This window comes from Ipomoea nil, unplaced genomic scaffold (genome assembly GCF_001879475.1).
Source record: "Ipomoea nil cultivar Tokyo-kokei standard unplaced genomic scaffold, Asagao_1.1 scaffold1310, whole genome shotgun sequence".
Taxonomy (NCBI): domain Eukaryota; kingdom Viridiplantae; phylum Streptophyta; class Magnoliopsida; order Solanales; family Convolvulaceae; genus Ipomoea; species Ipomoea nil.
In genome coordinates this window covers 1,731,537-1,751,771 of record NW_017617738.1, presented here as the reverse complement: position 1 = coordinate 1,751,771, position 20,235 = coordinate 1,731,537, and positions in this window count along the sequence as shown.

Below are 20,235 nucleotides of genomic sequence, written 5' to 3'. Positions count from 1 at the left end.
GGGTACATTATTTATGTATATAAAGTACATTTTTGAAAGCACATTTTTAATATACTAAAGAGTACATTATTTTATATAATGTACCTTCAGTACAAAAATAATGTACCCTTAATATATTAAAAACGTACCTGATATTCATGGTCCACACAATTGTGTGGACCATGGTCCATGCAATAATTTGCCGATATAAATTGCCCCGTTTTACTTCATGGTCCACATTAAAATTTGCTTGGGTCAAGGAGAAAATGAATTGGTCAAATTGGCCCATTTTTAATCAATTTACATAGAGTTAATTACCGAAATGGTCCATTGATTATAGCAAAATTATCAATTTGGTCCTTGACTATTTTTTTGACCAATTAAGTCCCTCAACTTTAAAAATCTTAACCAATTTGGTCCTCCGCTTGCTTGACCGTTAGTCAACCGTTAACTTGGGACCAAATTGGTAATTCGCTTTAGTCAAGGGACCATTTTGGTAATTAACTTTAAGGGTGGTCAATTCGGTTAAGTTTTCTCGAACCTAACCGTACCAAACTAGTTAGATTCGGTAGTATACCGAACAACCGAACGGTAATAGATTCTTGTATACCGAACGGTTCAGTAAAAACTCGAACCAAACTGAATTGTTCGGTAAAAACTGAACCGAACCGAATACCCTTTGAACTTTGGATTGCTATTTTGTTATATATTAGACTTTGGATATGGACTATATAAACACCATAACACATAATATAGAACTTTTGATAACAAAACATAAAGAAATCAAATAAAACATTTACGAGAGATACCCGTGAGAATATGAGCTGAACGGCAGAGCAAGTGGCAAGGGACTTGGATTTACTTTATTTATTTATTTATTTATTTATTATTATTATTATTATTATTATTATTATTATTATTATTATTATTATTATTATTATTATTATTATTATTATTATTATTATTATTATATTTTTAAAAAATCAAACGGTATTCGGTTCAGTTCAATTTTTTACCGAACAATTCGGATCGATTTTTTTATCGAACGGTTCAGTATACAAGAATCCAATACTGTTCGGTTGTTCGGTATATTATCGAGCCAAACTAGTTCGGTTCGGTACCGTCCGATTCGAGAAAACTAAATCGAATTGTCCACCCCTAAAGTTAATTACCAAAATGGTCCGTTGACTATAGCAAAATTACCAATTTGGTCCCAAATTAACGATTGACTAACAGTAAAACAAACGGAGGACCAAATTGGTTAAAATTTTTAAAGTTGAGGGACTTAATTGGTTAAAAAAAATAATCAAAGATCAAATTGATAATTTCGCTATAGTCAAGGGACCATTTAGGTAATTAATTCATTTACATATTTATGGCAAATTATGCCTTGGACCCGTGTCCACATTGAATTGTGGACACGGGCCCAAAACGACGTCGTTTTTTTAAAAAACACGTCATTTAGTTAAAAAAAAAAAAAATCGCGCGCGTTTTGCCGTTAACGGCGTTATTTTTTTTTTTTTTTGGATTATGAATGTACAGTTATGCCGTTATGAATGTACAGTTATGCCGTTATGAATATACAGTTATGCAATTATGAAATTATGAACACAGAGCTCTAACATTATGAACTTACAATTATGAACATATATAGTGATAAAATTATGACCATGGAGCTTTAAAATTGTGAATATAGAGCTTCGAAGATTATGAATGTACAGTTATGGAGTTATGAATGTACAGTTATAGAGTTATGAATCTACAGTTATTGAGTTATGAATCTACAGTTATGAGATTATGAATCTACAGTATGGAATTATGAATGTACAGTTATTGATCAAATTATGAACAAAGAGCTCTAACATTATGAACTTACAATTATGAACATATAGTGATAAAATTATGAACATAGAGCTCTAAAATTGTGAACATAGAGCGTCGAAAATTATGAATGTACAATTATGGAGTTATGAATGTACAGTTATGGAGTTATGAATGTACAGTTATAGAGTTATGAACGTACAGTTATGGAGTTATGAATGTATAGTTATTAACATATAGTAATAAAATTATGAACATATACTCTTACAATGAAGCGGTCTGAAATTAAAAAAAAAAAAAAAAGGAGATAACAGTGCCTAACGGCACTGTTACCCGTGTCCAGCAAGCATGCTGGACACGGGTCCAACGCATAACGATTGCATATTTATATAGAGGTGTCGGTGATGCATAATACAGGCCGGGCTGAATTCCAGCCCACAACATAGTGGTTTGGTAGGCTAAATGCGCCCCAACCCACTTATTCTTACTAAATATTTATAATTTAAAATATTCAATCATTATTGTATGAACCATGGTCCACACAAGTTGTGTGGACCATATTTGGTCTACTGTAAAATAATGTATATTTAATGTAAATATAATGTACATTCAATACACAAATAATGTACATTATATTCAAGGGATATACATTATTTTTGTTTTGAGTGTACATTATATTGTATAATGTACATTCAGTACAAAAATAATGTACATTTAGTATATTCAAAATGTATATTCAGTACAAAAATTATTATTATTATTGTTATTATTATTGTTGTTGTTGTTGTTGTTATTATTATTATTATTATTATTATATTATTATTATATAGTAATGTTGGCCCATTAAAAAGTATAATTGATTATGGTTCATTATTATAATACTATAGGTTCATTATAAGAATATTGTAGGTTTATTAAGATGACATCAAATTGCATATTATCATTATTTACACATACTATTCTTTATTTTTGCATAAATAAAATCAATGTTATAAAATATATTATTAGTACAAAATAAATTATCATTCTCATTCTTCCATGTAATTATTATGCTAATTGTGTGGTAATCTCTATATATATACTAGTTACCACACGCGCATTGCATTAATAGTCTAATGCCCAATGTGTATTTTTAAATTAGTGTTTCAGAATTTATCAAAGTATAATTCGGTATCCTAGCGTATATCAATGCAAGATTATCAAATTTTTCATAAAAGTAAATATTTCAAGAATGCATAACTATGACTTGTGGCATAATTTTTCATAAAATTAACTTGTGCAATAGTTGTTTTAGAGAGAAACACCATCACTGGATAGTATTTGAGCATAATTTTTGCAACACAAAACCCTATTAATTGGCATGATCCATGCTTTATCTTGTTGCAACTTCTGCCAGAAATAAATTCTTGATTTAAGAGTATAATTATAATTAAACATGGGTTGTTGAATTCTTTTATAATTACAATTATTTTTTTGATTTTATATATATATATATATATATATATATATATATATATATATATATATATATATATATAGACACACACACACATACATAGTAGAGTTCCAATGAGAACACATGCTTAGGTGAGAACGTGAGAACAAATCGTGTGTATCCATCTAATATTTTTTAATGGTCTAGATTAGATTAAGTGTGTGCGAACGAGAATTAAATTTGTGCAAACACACTTAATTGCGTTTGCATATATATATATATATATATATATATATATATATATATATATATAGGTACACGGTACGTAGAGGGAGATATACTCGGGGAATATTCTCTATCAGTTCTGTTGCAATATTCCGTTGCAACTCAGATTTTTCTAGTAGTGATGAAGAATTATTTGGAATAATAGTTTATTAGTCGAGAGATATATAAGTTAAAGAGTATATGATTGTGTTTATCTAGTATGTCGATTCAAGTGGGCATATTATTGAACGTCTTCTTTAAATAACTCTTGTTTGTGATATTGCATCTATATCTATTAAGCTAAGGTAGCCATTAAAGATCATATAACAATGCATGGATTAAGCATTTCAAGAGTATGAGGCCATGGCTATGTTGGAGCAAGCTAGTAATATACAAGGTGAATTCAATGGTCTTAGAACTTTGATTATGAATGAGATTCCAAATGCTTTTTGTGTTCATTGTTTTGCTCATCAATTACAACTAACTAGCAATTGTGGGTTGCATAGGAAAATGAAGATGACTCATATTTTTTTTTTTTTTTTGTTTGTTTGTCATTGTCTCACAATTGTATGTGCATTACAATGTGTGCTTCATGTAAGTGTAGGGATAACTTACGATGAGACAAACAATTAAAGGTGTTGATTGATTCAATATTTGTTGATGTACTTGAAATGGGAACTAGTTTTAATAACGAAGCAATTTTACAACGTCCTTGTAATACACGTTGGGGATCTCATTATCGTGCACTGTGTGCATTGTAAAATTATTTTCTTCGTTGATTGACGCTCTTGAAGAAGTAAAGTAGGATGTTAGTGATGCAAAACAAAAAACATAAGCATTTGGAATATTGAAGAATATTCAATGTTTTGATTTTGTGTTCTTGTTGCACTTAATGATTAATGAAGAATGTTTTAGGAATTACCAATGAATTGTCATTGTTGGTCCTGGTGGGTAGGGGTTACAAGTCTAGAGAGGGGGGGGGGGGGGGGGGGTGAATAGACTTGTATAGTTTTTGAAAAAAAAAATAACAATTCTGCAGACGAAGCTCCGAAGGGTTATTTATTATTATTATTATTATTTTTGCTACTTCAACGATTCGAGAGTTCTACACAACGGAAATAATTTATACCCCTTGTTAGTTAGTTTTGCACATAGTTTGTTCTTGAAAGATTAAGTTTGCATGAATGATATGCAACAAATAAAACAATAATGTAAAAGATAGATAGAGAGACAACACGATTTTTATAGTGGTCTGGCCAACTCAGCCTACTTCACTCTCTCCTTAAAACACTTAGGGAGGTTTGCACTATCACTTTAGTACAAAAAGGACGTTCAAGCCTTGAACACAAAGCCGACCTTGAATTCCACAGATTTTTCAACTCAACACCGAGTTTACTTTGTCTCTTTCTACTTCTACCGAGTAGAGATACAAATGGTTGAAGATAAGATTTCTTCAATATCCAACTAAGAGCTTGGCTTCTTTGAATATGGATTTGAACTTCCTTCGCAGCACAAGTATTTTGAATCTGGATAAGAACTTTGAGATTTTTCTCTCTCACTAGTCTTGCTTGAGTATTGCTTTTCACACTTATAAGTTTTGAATAGACCAACACCTTCTTCAGTCTTGAATGAAGGTATTTATAGGAGTTTTATAAATGTGTCCGTTAGAGAAAAACTTATTTCAAACGTCTATTGACCAGCGTGTAATCCGGAAGTTAGGTAGACTTGTCAAACTTTCCAGTTGTTAGACACTTAATTTGCGCTAAATATATCTTTTTGTTATGCACAGAATGTCTAGACTTTTAAAGGAAAATCCACCTTTGGATGTGAGCCTAGGACTCTCTTTGCCTTGGTCTCATTTACTAGTGTTTTAAGGTTTCGAACTGTTTGCTTAGAGAATGTCTCGAGCAGTTCTTTTCGAATGGCTTAGAGAATTGTCACTATTCGAGTTAACGTTTCGAACCTTAACACTCTACTAGCTCTCATATACGAATGTTTGACTTTACCATTCGTTCCACCTTTTTACTCGAAAGGTAGGCCCTTCCACCATTCGGCGTTTGCAACCTTTCGATCTTGGAATCTTCTTTTCGAACTCTTCAAGTCTTCAACTTCAAGCTATTCGAATTGTAACCATTTGAGTTACTATACGAACTTTGTTTAGTCTATCCGAAACGTGAGTTCTCGAGTTAACATTCAGACTATTTTGTTTATCTAAAATGTAACTTCTTGAGATATCATTCAGACTATTCGAATTTGAGCAGAAATAACCTAAGTCTAAAAGATAAAAAAAAAGTAGGGGACTCAAATTCCTAACTTTTGGTATCAAAAAAAAAATCTAAATTACAAATGTTCCTAACAATTTTTCCCTTTTTGATGATGCCAAAACCTATACCCATATTATAGAATGTTTTTAAACTTGAATTGATTTTTCATTACAATTCAGCCCATAATTAGAGTTTGACAAGATAGAGTTAATGACCGATTTGGTCATTCGACTATTGCGAAACTACCGATTTGGTCATTCGACTATTGCAAAACTACCGATTTGGTCCTCGACTATAATCCTTACCAAATTAAGTCCTCAACTTTCCAATTTTTGCCCGATTTTGTCCTCCGTCTCTTTGACTGCCAAGCCTCTGTCTTCCCCAAGGATCGCCATTGCAAACGACGATTATTAGCTTCATTAACCAATTCAAAGAGAGTATGGCGAGTTGAACTTTGCATCGAATGCCCACATGGACCAAATGGCTGATCTTGTCGATAAATTCACGGCCGAGTTCCAGTCCGGTCTCAAACCCGCCGTTGAAATTTAGCTGGGCTTCTTCCACGCCATTGATTAGACGGAACATTGGCTGGTAGGCCTACTTTCCTTCCATGTTGTATTGATGCTAGTAACTATCGTCTCAAGGAAGAATATTAATTTCCAAATGTGTTTGTTCCTTATTGCATTAGGAGGAGTTTCTGTTGCTAAGAGGCTAAACCGAATATTAGCTGCAAACTGGAAAAACTTTGCACATCAGAATTATTTTGAACCACATGGCCTCTTTCTTTCAGTACTCTGGTCTGGGCCTCCTTTGCTTGTTGCTATCCTAATCATGGTGAAAGAGAGTGTGGCGAGAGAGAGAGAGAGAGAGAGAGAGAGAGAGAGAGAGAGAGAGAGAGAGATGACGATAATTATGGTGGTTGGATAGAGTGGAACGGAAGTTGATTACGCTACCGAAAAGGCAAAGAAATTTTTTAGGGCGTAGGCTTAATTTGGTAAGACGAAGGCTTCACGGTGTGTGTTTACGTTAATCATGTGTGTATTTACATTAATGTCCTTGGCAAAGACGGAGGCTTCACGGTCAAAGAGACAGAGGACGAAATCGGGCAAAAATTGGAAAGTTGAGGACTTAATTTGGTAAGGATTATAGTCGAGGACCAAATCGGTAGTTTCACAATAGTCGGAGGACCAAATCGGTAGTTTCACAATAGTCGGAGGACCAAATCGGTCATTAACTCGACAAGATATTTCTAACGAATTTCAATTACTGGAAATTTAAAACACTACGCAACCACACTGAAAAAAAAAATTTATTAATAAACTCAAAATAATTACAATTACATTCAGTGGTCAAAAAACATTAGTAAATAAATATTACAAAAAGTCTTCAGTTGTGCAACTTCAAACCTCGTTTTTGTTGTTGCTTATTCGCCTTCTCAGCTGCCCTAACCAAGATTTTGTTGATTTAATTCCTTGAGCTTAGAATGTTTCTCGCTACAATCAAATGATCAGAAGTAAGAGTGATCTTAAAGTTGTGGTAGTTGTGGAAAACATCAAGGACATTTTCGCCTTCAATTACACCGCATCTCCACCATCTAATGCACTCAGCGGTGGTTGCAAGGGAGAATCCATTATCTTTCATAATATTGAAAAGTATCCCTTTTAGTTTTTTGTCCAAGTCATTCCGGATACCCTTCCAGTAGGATGCAAGGCGTTCTTGGATTTCTTTGGCAGCCTTGTAGGCTTCTATCTTTCTCTTATTTTCTCACAGTAGTTCTCTTCATCCAGCTTGTTTTGAGCTTCAATGGCTTAGTTGCAGTCAGCTATATATTCTGGTTTTCTTCTGCTGCTCCATTTCCTTATCTAGACAGGAAGGTTTTCACCTCAAAACATTTTTCCACTTCCTTCCTGGTAAGGAACGAATGATATTACTTCACCACCCGGGGTGATGGTAGTCTTGTCTCATTTTCCTTTGCTAGAGCCTTGACCTCGCAATCCTTGACCTAGCAACCCTTGGCTGGTTTCCCCTTTTCCCCTCTTTTTGGCATCATCACTATCAGCGTTGTAACAACGAAAGGAGGAAATACCATGGTTTGAGATGTCGACCTTTGCACGCAGATCACCAAGGCTTTGAGTGACCATGCGTATATCATCCTTGATTTCTTCGGTGTCATCTTTGGTGAAGTACTGGTTGCTGATGATCCGTGCTTGGTATTTTAGAATGTGAGATACATAGGTCATCATCTTGTTTATCGTCATCTCCATGAAGGTTAAAGATTCAACCACTGATGATGGCTCAGTTGGACGACTATTTGAATAGACCACCTTTCGTGTAGTAGCTACTTCATTAACCAAAATTGATCTGGTCTTAGCAGTCTCTTTGACAGAGTTGCGCACTACTTTGTGTACCCTTCGCATAAGTCTTTTATGTTCCTTAGCAAAATCAGCGAATTGGGCAGCAGTAACAACAAAGGCGAGTCTACCAGAGATTTGTACCTGTTCAAGGTTTATAGAAAACAAGTTATCCGAACTCATACCAATTGGTGCTTCCCAGTTTCCACCAGAGTTGGATGAGTCATCAGACTCGGATTCTCGAACAGTGCCTTCATCTCCAAACTACATGGAAGGCTATTCAGGTACACAAGAGGTAGTTTGGTCTCCTCCACCATTCATTTATACAACCTCTCAAATGATTGATATGGGACGAGAGCTTACTAGAACTTCCACCTCTCGAGGAAATTCACCACTCCGTTCTTCAACCTCTCGAGTGGTTGGAGATTGCTCGAAATGTTAGCCAGTGGGGCAGCTTCACTGCTCGGTCGTTCAACCTCTCGAACAAGTTCGGATTGACCATTCGTTTCAATTGTTGTCTCAACCAGTCGAGCTAACAAATCTGGTACCATTCGGTGAGCACAATCTTCACCATTCGTTGTGTCCTCGACTTGATCATTCGTAGGAACATTAGACACTTCAGCCTCAGCAACAACTTCTCGGTCAACAGTTTCAACAACCTCTCACGCTGCAACAGCTCGGTCTGCTACTGCATCAACATCTCGGACTGGACTCAATGGTGGACTTGGCATAGCTTGGCTCGGTCCAGCCTGAGGTTTTGGATCTATGAATTCTGCTTCAAACCGAGAGAAGGCTTGGGTCATTCTCATCTCCTTAGTAAAGGTCTTCTCGGTTTGGGAAGGAGCCTACACCTCATCTTCCACTGCCTTAGTTTTGCCTTTCTTTGCTTTTCTCTCTGCTAACTTTTTCACATATACTCTATGGATCTTGCCGATGTTGGTGGAAAGAGGAATAGAGGAGGTTCCCAACCATTCGAGTGAGAAGTTTTCCTCAGGCCGCATGTGTGACAACCCAAAAATTTATTTTATAAATTCGGTTTTAAGAAGATCCAAAATAGCCAATTTTCACTCCATAAAATATTAATGAAGAAAATGGTGTCGAATAAATTATTTTGAGCCTTTTTAAATATGATTTGACACCAATAATGGATTTAAATTTCAATATCCTAAATTTTCAGGTACATTGCGTGCCACGTTTTGAACTAAGAAATATATCTGAGTGAAACCGGGAGAATTCTGAGAAGCTTAAACCAAGTGTTCATTTAGAAATTATTTTGGGAAAATTCCTTTTTCAACCCCAAACTATTTAAAATAGCAAATCTAGCCCTTGGTTCATGAAGCTTGGTGGACCACACCACTCCAAAGTTGTCTGATAACACCTTTCTAGCTAAAGTTATTACATTTTTGCCACCAACCAATCATATGGAATCAACCTAGGGTTTTGTGCTCCTATATATTGATCCCTTATCAGACTTAGCCTCTTGTTTCCACCCTTGAGCTCCCCTGCAAGAACACAAGCAAGCACAGTAAGTATTCTTCATCTTTTCCCTTTTAATCCTAGCCTTCCATTTCATCTTTGCTTCCATCCTTCTCTGAGCTTATAAGTTAGGTTGGTTGTATCGTTTGTTTGAGATGTTTAGGAGGTGAAGGAGGTTGTAGCTAGCTGAAGAGGGAGGTGGAAGCCAAGCTAGAAGGAGATAAAGCTACAAAGGTATAACCCATGGACTCCCAAGCTTTTTACAAGACTCTATGAAGTCTTTGATGAGTCGAAATGAGTAGAAATACTAGATATATGTTGTACTTGAGCTATTAAATGATCTATTACTTGTCTATGATGTGTTGTTGATGTTTTGGATGAGTTAGAAATGCCTGAGCTATTTTTGCAGATGAGAAGAAACCATCTGGTGCACAGACTGTGTGCACCAGTAGGTTGACCGGTCCCAGCCAACGGCCCAACAAGGGGACCGTTGGCTAAGGCCGTTGCCAATCGGGCCTAGGGAACGACCCTAGGAGAGGGCCGTTGCCAAGAGCCGGTGGCTAGGCGGTCTGAGGGGCAGGCCTAGTTGAGCCCCGCCCCAAGGTCCGTTGAATGCCTCCAATGTAGTGGCCGGGCCCTTGTGGCTCAGCTACATGTCATTTTGGACAGGGTGTCATGGGCCATTGTTGCTCGGTACCTCGGGGCCGTCTCGACGCACGTTTTGGCTTTGGTTTCGTTAAATTTGGTTAAGTTTTGAGCTATTTATGAATGTTTTTGTACAAGAAAATGTTGCAGAAGTATTTGGAAATTTTTCACTGTATTTGAGCTTGTGAACTTGCAGACTTGGATTAATTTATTTTCTGAGTATGTCATAGTATGATTGTTGAATAGAGAAGCATGAGCCTAAATGGTCAATTTTAGCTAGCAAAGCATGTCTGAAGTGGTTGTTATAAATTGTTGAAGTTCACTGCCAAGTTCTAAATATTGAGCATGTTGTTTTAAAAGTATCTTTGAGTTCCAATAGCATGTCAACTACTTGCTAAGTGTTTATTGAGAAGTTTTGCTAAGTTATGAGTTACAAGTATGATTTATGAAATTTGTTGAGTTTCACAGTGAATAGAAAGTAGAAGCATATGTTACAGTAAAGTGCATTTGAGCATTTCATGTTTTAAAAGTGCATAAGTGGCCAATGTGAGCCTAAGTATTATTTTCTAAAATCTCATTTCCATGTAGAAAACCTTTATCTTGTCTATTGAGAATGAGTTGAGAAGTATGTGCATTTTTTTGCATAAGATAAGTGCTGCATATTTGAGATGCATGAGTGATATATTTATATATATCTATTGTGAGGAAAACCTTGTTTTTGGAGGACCCGTTTGGACTATGTCCTTTCGGAGTAGAAAGCAACGGACATTGCGGTCCTATTTCGTGTAACGCGGCGTATTCCCACGTTACAAGGTTGGAAACTGCCCGCCAGGCTTGGAATCCTGGTCAGGGAGGTGCACATTGATAGTTCGATACTTGATTCCACAGAGTTTGAGTTTTTGGAACCACGAGATTGGTTCTGTGGGCGGGATGAGAGATTGGCTGGCTATACGCCGTGCCCAATGGGTCCATTCACATTATGGTGAGACCCGGCCACGCCCACGAGTAAGAGAAAGCGAGTCATTGAGACTCTAAGAAAGCGAGTCAACACGACTCTAAGAAAGCGAGTCTTGGAGACTCTAAGAAAGGAAGAAGCAAAGCGAGTCATTTTTGGCTCTAAGAAACCTCCACAGAAAAAGTATTCTTTTTACAAAAGAGTGTATATGTATATGTACCTATACTTACATATCTTGCACGAGATTGCATGATTAGTAGCATGAGTTTGTTTATTACATATCTTGCACGAGATTGCATGATTAGTAGCATGATTTTGCTTATTACATATCTTGCATGAGATTGCATGATTAGTAGCATGAGTTTGCTTATTATATATCTTGCACGAGATTGCATGATTAGTAGCATGATTTGCTTATTATATATCTTGCACGAGATTGCATGATTAGTAGCATGAGTTTGCTTATTATATACCTTGCACGAGATTGCATGATTAGTAGCATGAGTTTGCTTATTATATATCTTGCACGAGATTGCATGATTAGTAGCATAAGATTGCTTATGAGTTATTTCATAGCATGAATTGCTTATGAGTTATACGTCTTGCACTAGATTGCGTGATTGATAGTATGAGCTTGTGGTGAGTTATATGTCTTGCAAGAGAATGCATGATAAGTATATGACAACTCATAAATTTTTATTTGAATTATATGAGGAAGCATGAGTTTATTTGAGTAAATGAGAAGCTTAGTTTGTTCATGAGATGAGAATGTGATAAGTTGTTTATTGAATAAGTATGCCTACTTATTACTTAGGTTGCAAGCATCTAGAAGCTAACGCCAAAGTATGATTTAAGTGTTTAAGTGGTTGATTCAAGAATGTAAACTCTGTTTTCCAAAGTATATACTGTATTTACTTTACAGGGTTGAGTGGCATTATACTTAGCTTCGTGCTAATCGATTTTGCATGCTACTTGTTGTTTGTTAACCCCTTTCAGGTGGGCCCAGCTCGTATGTACGAAAGAGTATGAGTTAGACTAGTTAGTTAGATGACTTGTAGTCTAAACTCTTGTTATTTGTTTTTTGTAGTATGTTATCTCTTTTGTTGGTGCCGGACACCGGGGTTGTATTCCCCTAGTTATTCGGATGTTAGTTTGACTTGATGTTTAGTTTCACCCTTAGCCTGTGCAATCACCGTGAGAAGGTGGTTGTGGAGGTGACACTCCTACTAAGTTTGTTAATTAAGTTTACTTTTCCGCTGCTTAGTTTATCTTATTTTGGTTTTAGTTTGTGAAGTAAGTTTAAGAAAAGTTGGGTGTTATAAGTTGGTATCAGAGCGGTACGAACCGCGGGAGACTTAGGAAGTTTTGACCCTTAGGATTGAGTATAGAGACTCTAAGTAAAAGTCCTAGGAAGGACAAGTTAAGGAAAAACCTCTAAGTTGAAGTCTTAAGAAAATAAGAAATACAAGTTAATAAGAGAACTTTAAGTGGGAATCCTAGGAAGATTAAGATTGGGAAAAGAGCCCTAAGTTATGAAACTTGAGATGAGAAGGACTCTAAGTTCAATTTCTAAGTATGAGGACCAAAGTTAAGAGAAACTCTAAGTATCGGTTAGGGAACGTGGTGAGGTTGTGAGTTTACCTTACGCTTGCTTAACTGTTTATGTACTTTATCAATGTGCTTTAAGTGCTTTTGCTTATCTTTTGAAAGTAAAGTAGAGAAGTTAAAAGTGAGAAGTTGAAAGAGAAAAAGGGGGCCGTTTACTAACTGGAAATTTATGGAAATTTCCGGAAACTGGAAAATAGAAAACAGAAAATATGTTTACTAACACAGTTTCCATTTTGAAAACTGAAAATAATTTCTGGAAATTTCTGAAAAACTGGAACACACTTAAAAACTGTTTTCAAAATGGAAAACAGAATCATCTTTCATTTATTTAGTTATATATCACTATAACCACATTATTATGATTACATTTAATATCATCTTATTATACTTATCACTATCTTCTATCATCTCTACTTAGTTTACTTATTTAAACATAATTTATTTGTTTACACTTTAAAGTTAGACATTATTTACATTATCAAAATTAAGAATTGAACTCTATATAATGTTTTAGATTTTGATTGAACTTACTAGATTATTAGTTTGAATATTTTTAATTATGTTACATCATAATACAAGTTCAGTCCAGATATCGAATATTGAAATCTCACATATATTAGAATTCAAAGTAAAAGGTATATATTCATAAACATGTCATTCAAATGAATATATCCAAAAAAACATATTTTAAATATTAGTTCAAAATATGTTAATATTATCTAAACTAAATTTTAAGTGAAAACTGAAAAATTAGAAAATATAAGATAGAGAACAGTTTCTGTTTGTAAACAAGTTTTCTAAATAGAAAACTGAGAATGGAAAACAGAGAATGAAAACTGAAAAAATTAGAAAACAGAAAACAGAGAATATTTTTCTGTTAGTAAACGGACCCCAAGAGTTTCAAGTTGAAAGTGAAAAGCTAAGAAAGCTAGAAGTAATGAACCTTGAAAGTTAAGGTTTGAAAGAGAAAGGTTTTGTGTAAGTGGCTAAGTAAAAGAGTTTTTGCTTGTTCCTGTGTATGTTTGTTTGTTGTAAGCCTTGCTCTAAGAATAGAGAAGTTAGTTAAAGATAATCCTTAGTTGTGCCAACAAGAACGATCCGTTCTGATCATGTCAAAGGACTATCGCGATGCCACCACGAAGAGTTAGGGAAGAGACTCCCAGATCGTTAGGACATGGAGCATCTTCTTCTACAGACCTGACTGAGAGCCTACGCTAGCTCACGCAGCTGACTCAGACGATAGGAGCCGCAGTGCTGAATGGAAACAACACTGGCGGGGATGTGTCTAGAAAGATCAGCGGACGTAATCCACCAAGTTACTTTAGCCAAGAGGACCCGGAGATCCTTGAGAGTTGGATCCGCACGTTCGATAAGCTGTTTGACGTGGTAGGCTGCCCGACGGATCAGCGAGTAGAGTCTGCTGTGTATTACCTTCAAGGAGAAGCTGACCATTGGTAGGTGATGGAAGGATCGGCTATTAAGGAAAAAGAAGGGTTCGATTGGGAGATGTTCAAGGCAGTAATGAGAGAGAGGTTTTACCCGGAGCATGTGAAGGCTGCGAAATACGAAGAGTTCTTGCACCTTGAGCAAGGAAGCTCAATAGTTTAGGAGTATCATGCCTGTTTTGTGGCGTTGTCTTGTTTTGCTCCCACTTTAGGCCTAGATGAGGCCAGTAAGGCTCGAAAGTTTGTACGAGGGTTGCATTTTGATGCACAGAAGTTGTTCGCTGCAACGAAGTTTGCCACCTTGATTGAGGCTTACGACGTAGCGGCTGGTCACTCCAGGATTCAGCAACTCAATCGAGGTGCCATGCTTGGATCGAAAAAGAAGAACGAGAGTTTGGATGTCCAGTCAAGCAAAGGACATAGATTCAACTCTGCAGGCATAAACGACAATCGAGGTGGAGAAAGGAAGAATCTGGTGATGAGATAGGGAGTAGAATGTAACACCCCGTGTTACGGCCTCTAACCCAGACTAATTATTTAATTGCTTACCATTAAAAGATGTTTAAATTCCCTTAATTAATTAAGAAGGGTCCACCATGGATCATGGACCCTTATCCTTAAAATAGACCCTTAGTCCTATAAGGAATAGGATAAGTAAACCCTTACCGTTCAGACCTTAGTTAGGACTCTTAAATATATATATAAGGACCGAGGAGGCACCTAGAAACCCCACAACAATAAATTCCACCACACAAGAATCCCCAGGAATTTCCCCATCACCAAACGTAGGAGAAACCACGAGGAAGAGATCTTAGAGAAAGAACCTTAGTAGCCAAGGATTCTAATTAAGGCTAAGAGGTAACCCATGTCTCAACAAAACCTATTTTCCTTACTATATCTTCTTCATTGGCTCCTTTGATATATGATTCTGTGCTCGAGTCTTGATAAAGCTTTGCCTGAAATTGATATTGCGTTTATGAGATTATCTTGATGTTTATGTGTTAATCTTGATGCTTATGTGATAATCTTGATGTTCTTGATACCATGACAAGTTATATGAATGATCTTGTATTGTGATTATGACTAGAGCCCTAGGGTAATAAACGAGGATTTCGTATTATGTGGTTTTGGTATGTTTGGGTGGGATTTTGCATGTTCGGGTGTTGAGTCTTGGCATGTTTAGGAGTCGTGTTAGGATGTATTTGGTGTGGTTCTTGGTTTAAATCCGTTACTTGAATACGTGGTGTCGTCGTTTGTGTTTGAATGCGTCTGGACATGGTTTCAGGTTTCACGAAGGATCCCGGGACCAAATATTACATAGGAGTCAGTGGGGGGTAGGTGGGGGCAGGGGTACTCGCCACATACTCGCTGCCCCATGCCCTCTTCCCAGCGGGCCGCCGACTGCCCGCCGGGCACCCGCTGGAATTTTGGTGCTAACCGTGGTGTTTTTCCCCGTTTGATGTTTCCCCGTGTCCCGTTGTACCCCGTTTGTCGTGCGCAAGTCTAGTTTGATGTATCGGGTACCGTTCTTAGGATAAAAGAGTCTTGTGTATTGCATGCTAGTTGAATTGGTATCCCGTTGGCCTAGGAGGAAGGTGTATGATCCCTTAGGAGTGTCACGAGTGGTGTGTTACGTATAAGTTATATTAGGATAAATGTTCACCAAGGATTCCCCCTCACTATGTGTTAATGTGGGTTGCATGTTGTTTGGCTTCTGTGTTAATTGTGCATGATACCACAATTGGTTGCGATCAATTGGCTATAGTGACCATCTGATGGGTTGAGAACCATCAGGTGTTAACCCGATCGGTTGCGACCGGTCGGCTATACAGGCAGTTGGATTGGTTGAGAACCATCGGCTGTTATATATATATATATATATATATATATATATATATATATATATATATATATATATATATATATATATATATATATATATATATATATGGTTGCGGTCCATACTCTGGTTGCGATCAGATACACATGATAATAGGGTTGCGGTCCACTGTTTGGTTGCGATCAAACGTTTATAAATGAGCTGCGGTTCATTGATTGGTTGCGATCAATCTCCTTGTGCTGTGGTACAAGTAGGGCGCTGCAGGGCCATGTCAGGGCTATATGCACTGACCCCTTGGCAATGGAACTCAAGGTTCGGGTCATGTGAATGGTCCTGCGGCACCACCATATATGCATACGTGTTACTGTTGATTGTGACTGAAATAGTAATTGATTATTGATATGATGGATGTTGAATAGTCTTGTGACCTTAGGATGCGTGCATGATTTTCCTTATATATATCTACCTATATTGTACTTGACGCGTTAAAGTGGGTTACCAGCATTATTCGCTGAACATATATATTTTGGCTTTCAGGCACAGATGAGTAGCTCCGAAGCGCGCTAGTCGGACCCATGGATCTAGCCAGATAGTTCTATTATCGGCCTGCGTGCCTTGAAGTTGTAATAGATATTGGTTTGAGGATAGTTTAGCCTGTACATCTGAGTTCTCCAGCTCAGATGTGGCATAGCACCCCGACAATTATGTTTAGATTATGCTCTGTTTGGGATTTGATAATAGAATTGCCTTTATTTCATAAGCGTTAAAAGTTTGATGTTATCACATCGGTGCTTGTTTTTATAGTTATTTTGAATCATCCCAGTAATTAAGTTTTTTAATTTTGCTTATTTAATACATGTTTTCCTTGCTATTATCATTTAATTATGGTTCACACTTGTTTTGAATGTTTTACGGTGTTTGTTAGTATTTTTGAACCATTTTAGGTCAAAGATATGAGCAAGGGGAGTTCAAGGATAAATTTGGAACAATTTTGGACAAGTTCGAAGTCCAGAAATTCGACGCGTCGAAAATTTCCAAAAACATTGCAATTCACAATCAGCATTACTCGACGCGTCGAGTTGCTTTTCGACGGGTCGAGCGAGACGCGACATGCAAAAGGGGCGCTGCTTTGGATTTTAAATAAAAGGCGGAATTACAGCATAAGGAAAAGGGCGTTGGTTTCAGCAATTCCAAATTTCCAATTCAATTCCAAATTTCAATACATGCACCAACATTCCAAAATCAAGAAGCAACAAATATGTTCCAACTTCAATTTTAGACGGCAACTTCCTTATTTAATTTAGGAAAATTCTTATTTTGCCCTAGCTTTGTGCCTACTATAAAATCCCACCTTCCTCAACCCTAATGAAGTAGTTTAGTTTAGAGTAAATAATTAGAATATATAATTTACAATTCATAGTTTAGAATTCAGAGGTTCTTGGAGACAAGAAGGAGAGAAATCAAGAGCCACAAGTTGTCTTGGAAAGCAAGAAGAAGACTAGGGAGATTTGGGAAAATCGTCTAGTTAATTCTTGTACTCTTTTGATGATTTGTAATTCTTTATTTATATTTGCTATGTATAATTTAGCCATGCTTGGCTAAATTCTTTAGAGATTCTGGGGTAAAAGTGTTTATGAACCTATGTGTCTGAGCTCTCAGTTTCTTTAATATATTATTATTATTTGGGTTTAATACTTGTGTTGCAATCGTGATAATATTGTTTGATGCTTGTAATTAATGGCCATAGTTACTAGCTTCATAGCCATGTTTGTGTCACCAATGGGAGTTGGGTCATAAATTAGGGCACACACGATTGCACCTAATGGTTGGACCTTGGGAAATGGGAATTTATTGGGGAAATCTTATTCTAGATTGTTGTGCATCGGGAGATGGTAATAATTGTGAATAATTGAATGCTGATCTTCGATCTTATCGGGTGTTTAAGCCACGGGAGTGGAAATTCACTAGGGGTAGAAATTACGGGAGTAATTCTGTTCCACTTTACATTCCCATACAAGTCTTAATTCCAAACTAAATATTGCAAACGTTAATTGGCACTAGGTGATTAAATACTTGAATCCCATGAATCTCACCTTCTCTCTTATTGTTTTCAAAATCCTGAACATCTGTTTTATTTTATTTATTTTATGCCAATCAATCATCTAAGTAATTGTTAGGATTAGCTCTAATGAATAAGTTAGTAACTAGTGCTTGATACAACCACTTCCCTGTGAATCGATAACTCGTACTCCGAGAATTATTTGTTTGCAAATATACTACGCATCAAATTGGCGCCGTTGCTGGGGAAGTGGCATTTCTAGTATTAACATTAGTATTAAAATTTAGGAGTGTTACATAGGATCTGGGGGATCATCTGGTGAGAGGAGTATGGTGTGCCCGAGGTGTGGCAAGGATCATCCTAAGACCACTTGTGGAGGAGCACCCGTGAATTGCTTTCGATGCGGGAGATCGGGTCATAGAGCTGCAGTTTGTTGGTATTCGAGGATGGGGCAATCTCATGGTACGACCCCGAGTCAGCCACCTAGAGGTCCGATTAGCCAGGCACCCAGCAGAGGGATGAGTCGAGGAGATCAGTCTAGAGGAGGTTCTCATAGAAATGGCAATCAGGGGCGAGGAGGAGCTCAGCTAAGACGTGCAATAGGAGCCGGATCAGGCAAGTTTATGGTCATGGGGCAGACCCAGGCTGGAGGATGTGGAGTGGAGAAAGGTAACACCCTAAACTGGAAATTAAGTGCTTTTGAGTTGCCTTATTTCTTGTTGTCTTTTGTGCTGTTTCGAATGATTTAAGAATCTAAGTGTTAAATAGTAATGCTATGGAAAAGTTGGGCAAGAGTGCTGAATGTGAAACTGAAACTTGTAGGAACAAGTTAGTGAGGAATAATAAGCCAAATCGTTAGGGAACGATTAGAGTTTATGTTAAAAGTAATTTTGAAAATAGCGTTTTAATCAAGTAAAGTAAGAATGGAGAGAGTCCATCTTCGTTAAGAAAGAATTAAACAAAGATTCGTTTTGAGTTTATGTTGGTTCAAGTAATCCCGAAAAAGAATTTGAGAAAGTCAAAGGATTGACTAAGAAATTGAAATGCCTAAAAGTGAAGGGCTACACTCAATTTTGACCCTAATTGGATTTTGTACAAAGTCGGAGGACCAAGTGGGAATTGGGACTGGATCGGACCCTACCTGTAGCCGGGTCTAGACAACGGAGGGCGAAGTGGCCCGTTCCGTTGAAACGGGACGTGGTCACGGGCCATGTTATGGCCCGTGACCTGAGGCCATGTCAGGCTAGGCTGACAACGGTCCTCGAACCGAGGCCCATAGAGAGCCGTGCCCTAGCCCCGATGAGTTATTTCTCTCCGCCTAGTTTCCCCAAATTAGTTGCAAAGCAAGTTTTCCCCATCTATCAGTGGAGAGTTTGAGCAGTCCTTCCCTGTCTAACATTAAGTTGTTCTTGACCTTATAGCTCAACTCTTGGAGAGTGGTAGGTCGTTAGTTGGGTTGGATGGGTTAGAGCTGGTTGATGAAGAAGACGCCATTAATGAAAGTTTCGAAAAGCTTGAATGAGTTTTAGAGTTGGAAGAGTTTGAGAGTAGTGTGGCTTTACTTTTTGCAATTCGCTCAAAAGTGAGAGGAATGATAAGTTTTTAACCTTAAATACCTTTTTGAATTGGGTTGGACTTTAATAAACGGGTATTTGAAATTTTTGAAAATTTAATAGCAATTGGACAAAAGACTTTATTGGCCCTCAAGGATTTTAATAGTTAAAGGAATAATGATGGGGTATTTTGGTTATAAGTACGGATGAGTGGGCTGATAAGGAAAGAGAAATACAAAAAGTGATAAGGATGAGTGGGCTGATAAGGAAAGAGAAATACAAAAAGTGATATGTGCATTAAATAGGAGAGAGAGACACATTAAATATATGTCTCATCTGGTGTCAAATGGTACAAAACGTGCACAAGTGGGAAAAGCAATTTCCCACTATAATCGAAAAATAATTATGGTAAAAGTAAATGTTACCATAACGGCTCAGAATGATTATCGGTTGACACGTTCCCCCTGTCGCCTTGATTTCCGCATCACTTGCTTGACAGTTACCTCTGACTGTTCGAAATTTCGGACCATTTGCCCAATC